The 16,432-nt window shown below is 37.7% G+C and overlaps 1 protein-coding gene across 5 annotated transcripts in view; it reads left to right on the plus strand.

Annotated features, from left to right (window-relative positions):
* The window catches only part of USP6NL (USP6 N-terminal like), a 111,249-nt gene that overhangs the window by 53,866 nt on the left and 40,951 nt on the right, over positions 1-16,432 (plus strand). The window lies entirely within an intron of this gene.

Genomic DNA, 16,432 nt, shown 5'->3' on the forward strand with positions numbered 1-16,432 from the left:
TAGGACTCTCTGAGGTTCTTGGTGTTCAGCATTTTTGTTTGAATACATGAAATGCAATTTAAATCCAGGAAAACCAGTGATAAGTGGAAAACTTTGTAATACCTATGTAATTCATAGTACTGGGAAGGGGGATGTTTATGTTCTGTTTTTTGGGGGACTTTTTTCCTTTTCCATCCTTTTTGCAATATTATTGTTTTTACAAGCTGTCAGTTAAAAGTCATCTTTACCTGCAGACTGCTTGTGCTTTGTTGGGGTGAGTTAATGTAATGTGTGACATTCAAAGAAATCTGTTTCACACAAAAAGGTCCTTGTGTTGGTAAAGCCCAGCTGCAGCACCACATGCCTGGAGAAAGGATGTCAGAGTTATTTTATTTCTGGGGCAGAGGTAATGGAAGCCACTGCAGGCTTCACCTCTGCCTTTGGTATCCTTGTGAACTGAACTTTTCCTGTTACTTGTGTTGTGGTACTTGCATTTTTATGTGTTAGGTGTAAAAGATTGTTCAAGTCCTCTCCACTTGCTGCTGCTGTTCAGTCTTTACCCCAGATGTTCTCTTGCCCAGGAACATCTCTACTCACCAATACAGAATTAATTCTCTATATAGTCAGCTTCAAGGGATGAAAGCTGAAAGATTTAAATTACATAAAGACTGCACAGGTTAATAGTGTATGCAGATAATCTTGTCACTAATTGTGCCTATTTGTAGCTTATCCATGTCTTGTTACAGGGCAGATTTCACCTAGGAGTGCTCTCAAGGCTGCTTTATGATTGTTTTAAGACAAATTCAATGTCTAGCAAATTATGTTTTTATTTTCCTGAGAAGCAAAATCTCTCCTAATAGAATAAAGAAGCATAAGAATATAAGAAGCATAGGAATATAATTAGGATAAACATATCAATGTCCTTTCCCTGAAATGACAATTTATATTGCACTATAGATTTTAACTGTTATCTGGGTCATGTGTGCTGTCATACTGGGCCTGCTGTGTCTGAAAGAAACTCCTGTTCTATGAGATTTTGAAATGCAGCAGGATGTACCAAAAGCCTCAGAAGTTTGTCATCCCTGAGAGCCATAATTCCCTACAATGTCTTAGGTATAAATTAGCAGACAGGCTGATGCACACTGAAAACAAAATCTGCAGGTAGTACCAAGCTTAAAGTGTCCTCGTTAAGATCTACAGGGGTTTGTAATCTTGTTTATATTGACATATTAAAACACTAAGAGAGGTGGCTTTTGTATCAGAAGAGTGCTGGGTGTGAGGAACCTGATACAAAATTAGGGCTTGTTTTCTCAAGTACAATAGGCTTTGATTACTATCAGTAGTTTTCTATTTTTCCTTGTCTGTGTCCTGTTTGAAGCTTTCCTTGGCTCTGTGAAGGGTCATTCAAAGTTCAGCTGATTGCTGATAGGACAGGAAAGATAATTTTGAGAGAGTGAAGCATTCAGGCTGCAAGTGTAACTTGCCACTGGATAGAATATGAGCTAATGTAAAGGCTGGAGACATTTCAAAAGTAGTTTTGGTCTAGATCTGCAATTCTTCTGGTGTCCCAGTGTCCTTATTTGTGTGTTAAACTAGGAATTTGTAAACTTGAGGGACCTGAAGACTTCTATTGTCTTCCTGCCATAACAGTAAAAGTGGGTTCAGGTTTTCCTCAGAGAAGACTGGGAGGGAAAGTGCCTTTTTATTTACCAGTGGAGGACTTGGACTGTGATTGGATACAGATATAGCATTTCCCTTTAAGTAAAATATGTCACTTTAACCTATTTATAAGACCCTCAGTTGAGGTATCTGTTATCTTTGATCAATTCCAAGTGATGTAGTATTTACTATTTACAAGAGTTAGGTCCATCTTTACTCAATATTGTCTTAAATTTTTAGTAGCTGCTGCCCTCAGAACACAATTTAATTTGTTTGCTGCAGTACTTTACTTTGCAGTTCTGCAAGTGAATGTGAATGTTCTAGTTAACTTTGGATACTAAAAGGAAAATGGTGGACAGGTTATTAATATTGCTATTTAAAATAAAAAAATTATAGCTGAGTTAATACTTAATGAATTTAGGGAACAAGAAAGTGTGTTCAGTGAGAAGTAGCAAAGCATTATAATAATGAGACTTATTTGAAATGAATAAAGGGAAGTTTTAGAGGGAAGTTGGATGTGGGAAGAAGGTTTCCAGCAAAGCTAAGCCGTGAAATAACCTGTGGGCAGACCAAGGGGACTGTCTCTTGAGATGTTTAACAGCAGAGTGTGCAAAACAAAATGCAGCTAGGAGGAGTTTGTTCTGACTAAATTGTGGCAGTTATGATCTACTCTACTGCAAAGATAAATTGTATGGTAGAGGCGTGCAGGAACCAGGAAGAGTGAAACTCTTATTATTAGCTAAATTGTAGAAAATTTGGCCTTTACCAGCTACTGTTGTTGCAAGGCTATAAGGAAGTAGTGGGTTGTGGTTTATTTAAGCCATGTGGTGCTGCAGGCAAGCCAGACTCAACTTGGAGAATTGTTTTCATAATTTACTGCCAGATAACATGACATTCTGACTGCTGACTTGGATGCTGGGCAGGAACACTCCAAACCATTACACTCTAACAGTCACCTAGAGGAAACACCTGTCTCCCCTCTGCCTCCAGGACAAGCTTCCCTTCCTTTTTGTCCTGGGTTAGCCTTGGATCACCCCAGTTCCTTTGGTGAGGTGTCAGGCAGTGCAGGAGCTCCTGCGCATGATGACTTCTTTCTGCTGCTCCTGGTTTCTTACTTATTGTCTCCTTCTGTTCCTTGTGTCTTGCATGTCTTCCCCAACCCTGACACAGTGTTCCTCCCACTCCAGCCATGTTCACAATGTCCCCTTTCACGTGTCTCTTCTGTCTCTCCAATTAGTATTGTTCCTCTTAATTAATACAGACTTGTTTCTGCCAAGTGCTGTTGATATTCCTCAGTGTCACCTGATATACATGGTATACATGGAATAGTATATTGAATTAGTAAATTAATTAAATAAATATTCATATAACATGGAATAGCCTATTAAAAAAATACCTTCACTTTTGTGATTTTTCTTTCAGAGAATCCTATGTCAGGGAGCTTGTCTTAGTCAGGACCATGAGTATTGACAGAGCAGACCAGTATATTTTATACAAGCCCAATGTGGTTACCAACTAAAATTACTAAAAATTTATATATAAAAAAAAGCAGCAAATCCCTTCCCAGAAAAACCTCAGGCATGGTCTTTATTCGATGCAATTTGTTTTCCAGTAAAAATCCTGCTGCTGATTTCACATGGCAGTGCAGGAGTGCTGAGCAGTCAGGCTGATGTGAAAAGTACCATTCAATTTTAAAATGAACATTTTTTTCCTCTGAAGTCTAGCACCAGTGTCTGTATATACAGTCTGCCAGTGTTTTGATAAGATTGGATATTCTTTTCTAGAAAGTGCAGGAGATGGAGGCTTCGAGCTGTGCCTGCAGCTGATGGAGGCCCAGCAGCCCATCTCTGGGGACCCCCATAGGGCTCAGAGAAGGCTTAGCCTATAATGGATGACTTCTGCAATCAAGTATTTTAGGAATGGGAGAAATGCCTAAGATCTCTTCACAGATAGTCATAACAAAAACTGTTTAAGCTGATTTTGGAAATGAAAAAAGGCAGAACGTGTTTGGTATTCATAAATAATCAGGGGTTTGTGTGCTCAGTTTTTCATTTTTCCTTTTTTTCCCCCTCTTGTTTGATATGATGTATCTTCTTGGTCAGCATTGTATGAATGTTGACCCTGCACCTCAAAAAAAAGCAGTTCTTGTCTGTCTTATCTTGGAACCTGGCTAAATTTTTAAATAAATGTCCTCAGTATATTCAGTGTGGACTGTTCTTTCACCAGCCCTTTTCTTTACCTTGTAGATAACTTCTATTTGCATTTTTTCTATCAGGAGTCATTGATAAGGGAAAAACTTCAGGGAAAATAAGCCTAAAGGAATTTCTGAGTGTCTTGAAGCTCATAGCAGGCATTCCAGTAATGCCTCAGGATCTGGGATTTTCCCCTTCCACCTCCTGGAATTATTTAGTTGATTTGGTGCTGCTTTGGAATGGTTAAAAAAAGCTAAATAAATACCTTGTTCCTTGGGTGGTAACAAGTCCCCTACTACAACTAGGAATCTTTTAAAAGGTATTTTATTTAATTAAATGGACAGTTTATGTAATGTCTGTATTGATTTGACTATTTAGAAGTGATAATTTTATGAGTTATTTTTTATAGCTAAAAAAGAATTAAAGGTCTTACTACAGTAAAAGAAAACAAGAAATTCAAATGACTGTTTTTTTAAAGTAAATAAGAATTCAAGCTTTAACTGACTGTTGTTGAAGCACATACTTAAAGATGTGTTTGTCATTAATATATCCTTGTCTTTATTTTTTATTAAAGTCCCCAGTTAACTACAAGGACAAAATAACTTGATTCTCTCCCTGCCCCACATAATATTAAAGCTGAATGGTCACAAGGGCATTGGCTGATTGAAGTTTGCAAAACAGCCCAAACTTTGTCCATGATCCTGAAGTAGGGGAGAAGCTGAGAACAGCATTTTGCAACTGTAAAGGTCAGCAGCAGTTTAAAGAGCTGATCCACTTTGGGCCCTTTCAACACAGGCCAAAAGTCAGAGCAGGATAAGCCAAATGGCCTCAGTGTCTCCGTAGAATGGCACAGAAAGCTAAAGTGTGAGCAAGTCTGAGCAGCATCACCAACATACCCCTGGTCAATGTACTCCAGGTCCTGAGGGGCTTTGTACTGAAATCTGTAAAGCATTGAACGACATCCCCCTGAAGAAGAAACATCAGCCACGTTAATTTGTTTGGTACCTGTTGGAACTACAGATTTCAGTCTTTCCATCATTTGGGGACCAAGCAAAAATATTAAAAAAAAATAAAATGTGCTACACTTTTCCTTTTTAGCTGTAAATTAGGATTTATGTTATCTGGTCTTCTAAAGCATCCTTGTGTGTGTATATTCTTGATGATTCTTTTATATTTCTTTGTTGGTATATCACCCAGCTGAGAAAGAGGTGTTTTGTTTTTTCTTATAAGAAAACTGGTCAAGACCACAGTTTTCCTTTTCTTAAAAAAAAATAGGTTTTTGGAATTTGGGGCAGGTACAGCTCAAGTCCAAATTTTACTATTCCTTATTGGGAAATATAGATTCTGATCTAAATACTCTGACTAATATATTGTGGAAAGTGTTTTAACTGTTCAGACATTAATAGTTAAGAAGTAGAAATAACAGAAGAAACTGCAATTTATTTAGTGCAACTTTCCAAAAACTTTTTTCTTTCCATTGTTCCCTGATGAGTGCCAGCAACAGAATTGTTCTGGTAACTTTTGGTGAGGAGCTGTGAAAATCATAGCAGACATGACATGATTAAAAAAATTTAAAAGTACTATTATTTCTTCAGCCTGCACCATATCAGTTCTTTTCAGACCGTGTTATTATCAAGATATGTGTTAACTTATATTAGTACTTGTTATATTATGGCAATAACCTGTATTGTCACAATTTGTGGCCTGATTTGGGTGATGCATTTTACACATGCTTTTCCTTTTACTACCTGCTCAGTAAATGGAAACTGGGATATATATTTAGTGTGGCAGATGCTGTTATGATGATAAATATTCCAGGATCAGCATAGTGAGACTGGGCAGATTGGAGGTTTATTTTGCAAGGTTGTTCAAGTGGGCTTTTACCCCCTGAGGACTAAGGAGTGGTACAATAGAAGTACTAGTGGTAGAAAATACAGATATGTTCTGCCCCTCACCCCATTCATGAGAGTCTCTCTCCAAAATTTGGGTTAGATTCCTGTGTTACTCTTACAGTAGCTCTGTGCTGATTCTGATGGAATTAAACTAATTCACAGCAGCTGATAATATGACTCATACCCTTAGTCTTTATCCCATGAGCCTGTTAAAGCAGAGAACATGCTTTGAGAATAGTTTGCTAATGATGGAGATTATCACATTGCCAGAGGCACTTTTCAAATAGCAGAATTCATTCTTTCTTTTCCTGACATGAGACCTACCTGCTCTTCTCCATCGAACTTCACTCTTTAGAAAACATAGTGCATTTTTATTAGCTCCAATGCATTTCTACAGGGTGCTCCAAAAATGAGTTTGGGAAGCAAAGAAACTGAGAGCTCAGTTGAGCAGTGAGATACTCCATTAAATGTCTGCAAATTAAACTATTATTTTTTTTTTCCTCCAGTATTATTATTTTACCTTGAACTTTTTGATAGGGAGAAATATGATGAGCAACCAGTTATCCCCTCTTGGATTCTATTTCGTGGTAATTTGTATGTAGCCATGCTGGAAAATAGTCCTTGTCTCTGAAGTATTCCTTAGTGTTTTCTCCTGTGTGCTCTTGAACCACATGTCCAAGAGCAGTAACTCTTGCACAGCTCTCCGTGCTGACTTGGGTGGGTACATAAGTGAATTATCTCCAGATAAGGGCTGCAAGGACAGGTCTCTGAGGGTTCTTGGCAGCAAAATAAGTTATGCTGAGATTTTGGTAACAGCAGTTATTAAAAAAACTAGGGATTTTATATAATTTTAATTTCAAAGTTTAGTAGGAGAGTTATAGAATCGGGAAGAGATAAGCAGTAAACCCAGCACCATCACTGTAACCCCATAACCACTAAACCACATCACCCAGTGTTAGATCCAGAAGCCTCTTAAACACCTCCAGGGATGGTGATTCCACCCACCTCCCTAGGTGGAGGGAGTTGTTACAATGCCTGACCACCCTAAAAGTGAAAAAATTTTTTCTAATATCTAATCTAATCTCCTCTGCCTCAGTTTAAAGCCATTTCCTTTTAAGGCCATGAAATCTGCACATCAGAGTTCAAGGAAAGAGCTCCAAGGCTACAAGAAGCGTTGCAAAGTTACTGTTCCTAGTCAAACAGAACCACTATTCTTAATTTTCTAGGCACAGTAAATATTGCCAAACATGTTAAGTGATGTGGTCATGTGCTAAAATAGCAATGAAGCATTTATTATTAACAGTGCACTTATAAATGTCAGCTTACTGCATTTTATTTATGCTGGTCACTCAGTAGGGACTTGCTGTCATTTTCTTCTCCTCAGCTTTGTGAGACAGGGTCAGACCCTCTTGTCAGGAGAGTGGCTAAAGTCTTCCCTCCTTTGGGAAGAAGTGCCAAGTTCAGCCTCTTTCAGCTGCCAAAGGCAAATCTTTATTTTAATAAAAGTTCAGATCTCTCTTACTAGACAAAAGTTGTGTTTCTCTTCTTTTTCTCCTCAGTATACAAATATGCCTCATTTTGTCTGTCTAGAATTTTTATGAGGCATTATTAAGATCTACCATGGGAACTCTGCTGAATTCTCTTATCTCCATTGGAATCTTGTATTATGTGGCATGGATTCTGCCTTCTAATATGTGATACACTTGCCTTGACTTATTTTGCTGCAGAATATTCATTGCTAATCATATTGAGGAACTACTGTTAAAAAAAAAAAAAACCCAACCACAGATTTCAGCTCTATTTAACATTCTTTCCTTTTGCCCTAATATACCTTGAGGATATTATCTTTATTTTTTGGATAGAAGTGGTAGTTTTCTTGGGTTAGTTATTGAGATTTGAAATGCTTTTTTTAGGTCCATCTTCCTAGCATTAGACAAATCCTGTCCTTTTTATTTTCCTCTTTGCCTGTTTCCATGGGGAACTACTTTTACAATAGTATTTTAATTGCATTTCTGTATGACATAACCTGTTTTGAAAACACAGCAAACACGTGATTTATCAGTTATAGAATTCCTGATAAATTGAAATGAATCCTTGCTTACTATGCAGCTGTGAAGTGGTGAGGCTGGTTCAGAGACCAGGGTAAATAGGTAATTTTATTTAATCATCCTTGATAGTGGAAGAGTACATTGGGCCTGCTGTAAAATTTGCTTAGTCCTGTCCATTGTGACTGAGTTTACAGCTCTGCTTCCATGAGGGAAGTGAACACTGTGCTGTGAATTTGTCTGCACTCTTGGTGGTGGTTGTGTCGTGAGTCTTCTCTTTGTGTGCATGCATTTGAAGCTGTGTCCAAAAGCATGAGCTGTCCATGGCAGTTTGCAGTATTTGCTTCCTTAAAGTGAGGTCTTATTTTTGCAAGAGCGTGTGGTCAGAAGTGTTGCTTTAGAAGGTGTTTTGGTTACTACAAGGAAGTCTTCAGTGCCTTTGTTGTTCACTTCTTCTCACACTTGCTCTTTTAACAAGTATTCTTTGTCAGCCTTATGGGGAAAGTGCTTGTTTATTCAAAGCTGTTTCATGAAAATTGTCTAAACCAGATGCAGCAAAGGGTGGTCACCTGTGAGCTTTGCAGTTGTATATATTTGCACTTGTGTATTTAGTGGTAGGACTTCACTAGAAGGAGGAAGTGCCTAGAAATTACGTGACTAGAAGTTACCAATGAATTTTTCTGTGACTTGGACTGTGCATTTAATTTCTTTTGCAACAGTATTTTGTTGTCTTTCCTTTCCCCTTGTGTAATTGTGGTTATCTAGTGTGTGGTTCTTTAGCTTTCCTTTCATGCATGGTCTTCCTGTGGTAGGAAGAAATGTTCTGTTGTTATTTGCTGTAATTTAGAATGGTATGGTCGTCTTCTCTTTTTCCTAAATCTGTGTCACAGTGTTGCCCCTTTCTTTGGCTTAGCTTTATTTTAAGTTTATTCTTGGGACTAGAGTTGAAATTTGAATCTTAAATCCATTCTCTCAGCTGAGTTACTCCAGGCTGTCACTTCAGCAATTCTCTGCAGATATAGAAGGAAATGAGGTGAACGCAATCCTGTAGATTTGATGGCAAACACAAAAAAAAGCTGCAGGAAAATTCTGCCAACTAAGGACAAATAACGTGTTTTTTTGTTAACAGCTGCTGCTGCTTGATTTGAGTAGATCATCCAGTGTGTACTAGGATTTCATAAAGTACTTCCTTTTATGAAAAGAGCTATTAGGTAGCAGAACTGAGAAAAAAATGATTGACTATGTTAATGTGATTTAATTTATACAACATTCATAAAGCAATATGCAATGGTTTTGAGTTACTGCTTAAGCTGTAAAACAGAAGTATATATTTATTTCATTTATTTTCTATGGAATTTAGCATTTCTAGAAGATGAAAGTAACTGAATGTAGGGAATGGCCAGAGTGTGTTTCACTGGCACAGGTTTAAAGGATGCTAAAAGGGGGGGACAGCTTTTAGAAGTTCAAAGATGCTGCTACTCTTGACCCAATGAAGGACCCACCAAAATGGGATTTGAGACCACTGAAGTTTATTTCCTCAAAGAAACAAGTGTAGGTACATAATGCTTTGAACTTCAGCATCGAACAAGTATATATTGCTGGAACAATACCATCTTAGGTAATTTATGTTCAAATATGCTTTGCATAGTGCATGAATTTTAATGCAGGTGAAGCTGCCAACATGCAAACCATGAATCGCTGTTAATTTATGGTGTAAGTAATCTGCACGGGAAGGAACCTTTGAGCAGTACTACAAAACAGGAGATAATGTGTTTAAGGAGAAAATCCTAGGTGTTTTAGACATCTATCAAATGCAAATTAGAAACAAGGCATTCTCTTTCATTTGCCTTTTAGACTCTTGGGAATTTTAAGGTAGTTTAGGCTAATTTTTATCTTTCTATAAAAACTTGGTTCTGAGAAGACATTTTTAACCTCACTGTTCATTTATATGCAATTAAAGTGACATTAAAAATCACTAGAAATGCTGATGTGCTCAGTTCAGCAGATTATAAATTTTCTTAAAGGTGTTCTGATTCCATGCTGGGGAAGCTTTCAAGTTTTCATATAGAACACACCTTTCCACTAAAAACAAAGGACAGCACATTTTTTCAGCATTTGGCAGTGAAAACACAGTTCTATATTTTTTGCTATGAATTTAATGATAATTTTTCATATTGGCAATAAAAACGGCAAAGTCAACTTCTTTCAAGCAGCCAAGTACTTTACTAAAAAGTCACCATTTTGAGATTTAGTTGAATTTTATAAAACTTGAATTTTATTTTGTCTCCTCTCTTACAGTTCACATTGCTTGAGACTTTCTGGCAGGAGCTACATGTTCATGGCACTGGGCTGTGCAAATTGGCAGCAACATCCACAGAAACCACAAATAATTGCAAATAAAAATCACAAAAGTGATTTTTAGTCACAAAATCACATGTGGTCCAACCTTTTGCCAGCATTAAATTCTTTCTTGCAGCATGTTTCCTGATAATTATATTGTGGAATGTCACACTGGCTTATCCCATATGTTAAGTAATTGCTTTGGCTTGCTTATGAATTTTAACAAAACTTCTGAAAGCTGTTTCTTAATCTGCTGTAGTCACTACCCCCATACTGTGCAGAGGTTGTTCAGTGAAAATTCCAAGTGAATGATTACAGTAGCAGAGCTCCAATTATTTTAAGAGGCAGACTCAATCAAAATTACGAGTTTGTAAGTACATTGTGATATAGAAAGAAGGAAGTGAGCCATAGAACTTTATCTGTGAAAAACAAAAGCTTTCTTACCTTCTCCTTAATATTTTCAGAAATCTTTTCCGTGTGTTATTGATTTTGAAAATAACACTTTTGCTTTCATTTAGTTTGAAAAGATGGAAGATTAAAGTAGTATTCATAGTCAGGATTCCTCTGCAAACTACCTTGAAGGTGTGATGCTGTTGCAAAGCACTGCTGTACATATCCATAATACCCCATATTGCCCTGACAGCTTTATGTGCCATGCATCAGACATTGTGGGGGAGGCAGAGCTAATAGAACACCTTGTTAGTGTGTTTATTGCTGTAGAATTGGTTTCCCAGTGTGAATATACTCATTTTTTTGTGTCTAGTAAAGCCATAGACTCCTACAACTCACTCCTGACAAATCACACAATTTAAAGCTGTACCTATTTGGGAAGATTTACTTTTTCCTAATATGTCTGGATACTGTAATGGTGCAAGCTGTTACTTCAGCAATCTGAGTTTCATATTGTGGAGCAAGAAAACTCCATTTATACTAAAGCTCTTCATGTTCAGACACATGTCAAGTGAATCCTTCCCTTTTCATACCTTTATCTTTGCATGATCACTTACAAATTCATTTGACATCACTTTTGGTTTGGAGTTTTATACCTTACTGATGTTTTTGTCCATGTTTCCTCACAAACTTATTGATCATAAAGGTTTCAAAATTATACAAATGACTGTTTTTAAAAATTTTTAAAAATACTTCCTTCAAAGTAAGTCTCCTGGCTAATAGCAAGTATGTTTTCCTCGTGGATTTAAACATTTAAAAGTGCATCACAAATACAAGCTGAATGCACAGCATTTGTTTTTTCATGATTAACTCAATGAGACTATGAAGATCAGTGTTCTGCTAGAAACTTCTCCCAGATTATATTGAAAATGTGACACCAGATTTTGATTTTTCATTTAAAATGAAACTCTGTGCAGTGGTACAGGGTGATGCTATTGCACTTAGAGGACAGCATGAGAAAATAATTGATTAGTAGTTTGAGAAAATCTTTTGCATAGGTACTGCTTTGCAGGCTTTGTGAGGATTAAACCTTTTTAATGTATTACACTGGGTTCAGTAATATAGAAATATTGAATGTAATTGACTTTTTAATTAAATGACTTGTGTGTATCACAGTTATTCCCACAAATATTTCATTATAACAAGCCCCAAAGTTCTTCACGGTGCCCTGGCCAGTTCTGAAATAGAAATTGAGAAATACAAATATAACATACTAAAAGATTTTGAACATTACTGTTCTTCAGGCACTTAAACTTTGTAGTATTTCTGGTCTTACTGTGGTCAATTTTTGCCACTTTTTTTTTTCCCCAATGAAAATTTTGTTGTCAGACCTTGTCCAGTTTGTAACTGTAAAGAAATTAATTGATCCTCTGGAATTTGAAGTTCTGGGGTGACTGGTGTACCAAGGTTGATTATTGCACTAAATATCTTCCATCCTCAACTGAATCTGCAAAGGACAGAGAAGGCTTTACATTTCTTAAACTTAAGCCAAACCAGAAACAGGAAAATGCTGTGATTTGAGTCAGCAGGGAGTATACTTGGGATTCAAATAGAAATGTAGGAAAAGAATAAATCTGTCGAGTGTCTAATATAAGAAAGTCCTTCCTTGATGTATTTGTTCAATACAAACACAAAGTGCTATTTAAAGATTACTGATTTAAGCAGCAATAGTGGGTAGGGGACTATAAGCTTGTTAAGTCTTAGACTTTTCAATTTATTTCAACTAACACTGTTACACAAGGAGGTTAATTACAACACATGCTGTAATGGTCAAAACCATAAATCTGCATATTTAATGTTCTGAAGTGACAGATCATTATGCATTTGACATAATTTTTAAAAAAGTTTTCTTGAAACATGCATGAAAACCTGTGTTAGCCACTATGGTGGATTTAAAGATGTAAGATCCATTCATCTCTTAAAACATTAAAAAAAAAAAAGGCACTTTGAATCAGGTCTAATGAATGAAATCTTGTCTTTTGATCTTGGAGACCTCACTAGAAGGTGGAAGTAGTCCAGACTGAAAGATGGGAGGATAGCTTTGGGCAGGTGCTGTGGATCACCACCATTTCTACCAATGGGTAGAAATCCTAAGTTGCAGTCAGACCTTGGAATCCACTATTTACTTTCTTCCAGTGAGATGTCTTGGAGGAACCTTGTAGCAGGGTGACTGTCAGACTGTAGTTGGGATTTGCTCTTGCAGTGGTTTGCAGCTCCCAGCTTGGAGACAAGATCTTCAGCCCTTTCTCCTAGTGCTGTGACTGCAGAGCTCCTTGGCAGTGACAGGCTGTTGGGATCCCATGTGGCAGCTGGGAGCTCTTATCTTCATGGCAAGGCACAGACCAGGTGTGTCATTGCTAATTCCTGGATTGTGAGAACCCCGAGCTTGGTCTGGGGTCTCGTGTGGTGGCGAAGTCTCTCCTCCAAGCCATGCTTCCAAAGAAAAACTCCACAGTCTTTTGATGTTCGGTCTCAAGGCAGTTTATTGCTAGTTATCTAACAGATTATGTTCTTGGGCTGTGGCTGTTTGATCAGCGGCCCAGGCAGAGGCACACACACACCCTGACATCCTCTCTATCTGCTGTCTTCTTCTCTCTCCCCGCCCAGGGCTGCTGCTATCTTTTATAAGATATATTACGTATAACATGTTTACAGTTATTCCCCAATACCTATATTACCAAGTGCTTTTCTACTCTAAACCAATCTGTGAATGCCAGCATCATTAAGAACATGGAGGCAAGGAAGAAGGAGGAAGAACAGGATCAGCCCACTTTCCTCCATCTTAGAACTTCTGACCCCCATGTACAAAATAACAACCCCTCTGTACAGGTACTAAAACCCCCCTGTACAATACTAAAAAAATTTCACCTCTACTTTGTAACTACTTTTACTATGCTATCTAACCCTTTGTGACTGCTTGTTCTACCTTCAAAGTTGGTAACTCATTCCATGGCTCAAACTCAAAATCACAGCTGTTTCCAGCTGCCTGCCAGGGTCTAAAATGCTTCTGACCAAGGCCTGGAACCTCTAAAAATGTCTGAGAGACATTTTGAGTTCCCACACTGGATCATCCAACAGCTGACTTTACCTACTCAGATTTTATTTAGTGGGGACAGCAGAGTGTTAAGATCCTGTTTCTGCTGATACCTTATTTTCATGACTTCATTTAAAAGCATCCCTGTGGCTCCTCTTTTGGATATCTAGGATTGTATGGTTCCAAGCTAATTATGTTAATCAGTTCTGTTCTCTCTGGATCCCCTAAATGAATATTACTTCAGCTATTAAAGGAAAACAGTCATCTTAGGGCAGGATATAGCTATATTACGTTAATACTTTTCGCTATTTCTGTTTATTATTTGGTGAAGTATGCAGATAAAAACCATGGAGAAATGCAAGTTTAAATAGACTGGGAATGGCTAGAGAAGATTATTTTTTAAAAGAAATAATTAAGGTGTAAAAATGTTTGATTGGCTTGGCTGGGGAAGGAAGGAGAAGATGCATCATTATAAAGAAAAAAGGGAAGGTACAATGAAATAACAGATTCATTGACATAAATTGATTTTGTGTCTGATTCTCTCAAATAAAAGAAAATCTCTAATGTTTCTGCATAGAGAACACACTAAATGGAAATATATTTAGTTAAAGTACCTTTAGGAGCTTTGAGAGCATTTGTATGCCTGCACTGCCTTTCATTCAGTCCTTGCAGGGTAGGTTTTAATATTTACATATGTGAGTATAGGGGCATAGTTGATGGCATTTTGTTAATGGAGAGGGAGATCTCCAGGAACTCCTGCAGGTCCGGTGGGTTTCTGAGCAGCCCTGGGCAATTCATTTGGCTTCTGTGCTGTTTGCCAGGTGCTCAGCAGCGTCTTGAGGGATAACAGCACGGGGCTGCCTTAATGTGCTGCTGTGGAATGTCAGTGTGACTGTGGTATTAGTGCAGAGCTGTGCAGCTCAACAAAACAATGAGCGATCTGGGCATAAATTTGCTTTTGGATTAATTTGGTGTCTGCTCCCCAGGACATGAGGGCAGCCTTTTCCTGCTCAGGAGGTTCAGCCGTGCCTTTTCTTTGTACATTGATGATAACTTGCAAAATTAGCAGAGAGCAATTCCTTACTACATCACTAGAACTCATTCTCTCTTTGTGAAAAATAAGATTTGATTAATCTTTCATGTGATTAGCTTCCATGCCAGTGTGAGGAGAAGCTGTCAAGTGGTACCAGTTCAGCAGAGGAGCTGCTGTGGCTGCTGTGAGTCCGCGGGGATGCGGAGCTGGCAGATCCTTGCCTTGCAGGCAGCACTGGAGGAAAAAGAGTTTGTTGTGTGCCCAGCCAGCTGCTGGTGTGACCTCGTAGGGCTGGAAGAATGAGGCTGCTGTGGGAGGCTCGTGGAGGGTCGGCAGGGCCTGCAACTGTCATTGAAGAATTGGAAATTTAAGTGATGTGAGAAGGCCTAGAAGTCTTTGTGCATCAAACCAAGCAACAACCACCCTAAGCTGATTGTATTAAATTGAATTTTTTCTTCCCTTTTGCTTTTTCTTCCCACTTCAAATAAGCTGAATTTCTACGTCACATTTGGCATAGGAAGGGCCTGCTTTCAGCTGATATAGTTATGAGAGCATGCACAATACTATAATTTTGTTAACATTTACAAGTAGCACTGACTAGATGTTGTTTCTAGTGTGTTAAATATTGATCAAGAGTTTTTTTGATTATGTTGTTCAGCAAAAAAAACTTTCATATATTAAGTGCTTCTAAATGAATGATGCTTTTTGCAATGCTGCTCAAAAGCAACAGTCTTGGGTTTAAAATTAGTTTCTGAGATGTGGACTGGAAACTTTGACTTGTGTATGGTCTCTGTGAAGGTGTTGATGGGAGCAAGTTTTTCCATTAGATGAAGTGGTTCAAATGTATTTCTTCATTCTGTATTTCTTTATTCAAATATAACTTTGGAATCTGAAACAGCATCTTATAAATGAAATAAGATTGAATACAATTCAAGTGTTTTGCATCAGAGTATTGTTATACTGACTGCAGCCTTAACTTCTGTAGCCTTTGCCAAGGTCAGCCATGCACAAAGTGAATACAGGTCTAAAATACTGGTGGTTAATAGCTGCTCTGTAGAAAACTGTAATGATGTGGGTGTGAGGGTTTTTTCATAATATCAAGACTCAGTAGGAACTTTTAAAAGTATTTCACATGTTTCCTGTGTTTTAGTCCCTTTTAAACATGGTTTTGTTGGGTGTGTTATTTATCTGACCTCAAGAGTAGAAGGGAGTTGCTTGTTACAATTGAGCTGCTGTGTTTTCAGAAGCTGCAGGGGAAGGCAGGCTCTCTTGGCATCAAGGTGGTCCAGTTACTTTTGAGAGGAAAAGCACAAATTTCTGTTTTTGTTAACAAAAACAGAAGTCAGAGGCCTCAGAATGAAATGAAAGGAAGATACATCTGAAGATGTATCAGGTCAAAGATTGCTCTTCAAGCTTTCAATTCCTAAGCTGCCTTTTTAGGCTTAGGGTAAGAAGTGAAAAGACTTTAATTTTTAGTATTAATTAGGTACCTAGTAACTTGACTAATTTCTTTTTCTGCTACCTCCTGCTTGTTACTTAGAGTGAGATTTGTAGTTTTGAGAACATGTGAGTTAACTCTCCTAAGTCAAGCAAAATCTCAGTGCCTTTCCTTGAGCACAGTAGTAAAGGAGGAAGCTTTTTGTTTTTGTTGGTAAATCAGCTAATAATAGTATGGTCAAAGAAAACAAAACAAAAATCACTTGGGTTTCAGTTCAGTAGTATTGCAGAGTGCTTTTACAGAAGAAAAAAAAAGTTCTCTTAAGCTATGTGATGTTTTTCTTAAGTTATGCAGCTACTTTGATTTAAAA

Source organism: Lonchura striata, chromosome 1A (genome assembly GCF_050655825.1).
Source record: "Lonchura striata isolate lonStrDom1 chromosome 1A, ASM5065582v1, whole genome shotgun sequence".
Classification (NCBI taxonomy): Eukaryota; Metazoa; Chordata; class Aves; order Passeriformes; family Estrildidae; genus Lonchura; species Lonchura striata.